The sequence below is a fragment of the Orycteropus afer genome, unplaced genomic scaffold (genome assembly GCF_000298275.1).
Source record: "Orycteropus afer afer isolate SDZICR_OR568_19922 unplaced genomic scaffold, OryAfe1.0 scaffold00006, whole genome shotgun sequence".
Taxonomy (NCBI): domain Eukaryota; kingdom Metazoa; phylum Chordata; class Mammalia; order Tubulidentata; family Orycteropodidae; genus Orycteropus; species Orycteropus afer.
The window spans coordinates 2,671,955-2,673,753 of NW_006921593.1; positions in this window are offsets into that span (position 1 = coordinate 2,671,955).

A 1,799-nucleotide genomic window follows, 5' to 3' on the forward strand; every position below is an offset into this window, starting at 1 on the left:
CCTTCCCTAAAGATCACAGCCTAGAAAGCTCGGTGAGGCAGTCCCACTCCGGCCCACATGGGGTCACCATGAGTTGGAACAGACTCCATGGCAGCTGGTTGGTTTGTATTTTTAGATTATGTTACCACTGTGTGAGATGCTGTGCCCCAACTATAAAGAAGGCAAATTGAGCATCTGATAGGGCCAAGAACCATTAAATGAAGAGAAGTTGCACATATATGCCATTTACAGAAATATATTTAAGGGAAATACAAGGAAACTAGGAGCTCTGGTGGCATAGTGCCTAAGGCATTTGACTGTTAACCAGAAGGCTTGTGGTTCAAACCCACCAGCCACTCCTTGGAAGGAAGATTGGGCAATCTATTTTGGTAGTGATACCGCCTCGGAAACCCAAGGAGGGGTCGCTATGAGTCAGATCCAACTTAATGTCAGGGAGTTTGGTCTTTTTTTGGTACAAGGAAACTTCTATATGTGTGTGTGTATGTGCATATATAAAAGTATACAGATATAAGTGCTTAGAAAGATGTTTGGATGGAAACAGACAGACTACATAGTCAGGACTGACTTGAGAGCACCTAATAACAACAGCAGCAAAGTAAAAAATAAGAAAATAATAAATACAAGATTGGAAGATAAAGATGAGGCCATTTCTCAGAAAGTAATTGAAGAGATAAGATGCAGACATTAGAAAAGTAGAGATCAATTCAGGAGGTCCAACACACACCTAACAGTAATAGAATATTCCAGAAGAAGAGAGCAGAGAATACAAAGGGAAGGAATGATAAAAAATATGACTGGAGAGTATTTCCTGGAATTGAAGGACATGAATGAGTGCTCAGATTAAAAGATTTTGATGAGGACCTACCACCTTAGAGGCAAAAAGACCTGTAAGTTCAGAAGACTGGGATTAAAGACAAGAACCTAAATGCTTCCAGATGGAAGGGGTAGGGAGGGAAGGTCACACACACAGGAACAAGAATGACAAGACTGGAAGCTAGAGGACAGCAGAGAAAAGCCTTCAAATTCTGAGGGAATAAGATTTCCAATCCACAGCTGTATTCCCAGGCACACTATCAATCACATGTGGGTATGAAAGAAAGATCATTTTCAGACACTCAAGGTCTCAAAACTTTTACCTCCCATTCATTTTCTCAAGAGGCTACTGGCAGATAGGCTTCTCCAGTTTGAGACAATAATCGAGAGAGAGGAAGCTGTGGGCTCCAGCACAGGAGAGAAGTGGAGGAAACCACCAGGAGGGTGAGCAAGGGAAGGCCCAAGACCACGGAGATGCTCAGGCCTAGAGGGAGCAAGAGAGGGCTTGGGAGAAAAGCCCGGGGAGGGAAAAAATCAGATTTGATGCTTCTAAGGGCTCTGCAAGGAGCTGTTAACGAACGTAGGGCCTGAGGCACTTGATTGCTAACCAGCAGGCTGGCAATTCAAACCCACCAGCCACTCCTCGGAAGGAAGGTTGGGCAATCTACTGCCATAGAGATACCATCTCGGAAACCCAAGGAGGGGTCACTATGAGTCGGGTCCAACTTGACAGCACATAACAACAACAACAACAAGGGCTCTGCTGACTTTTTGAAGTACATGAAAAGAATTATCAATGAAGTCATAAAAAATTAAGCCAATGAAGAGGGGAAAAATATGGCAATGATTAAGTTTAGAAGAAACAAAAGTTTTATATATATGTTGTTGTTGTTATGTGCCGTCAAGTCAAACCCGACTCATAGCGACCCCTCCTTGGGTTTCCGAGGCAGTATCACTACGGAAGTAGGATTGCCCAACCTTCCTTC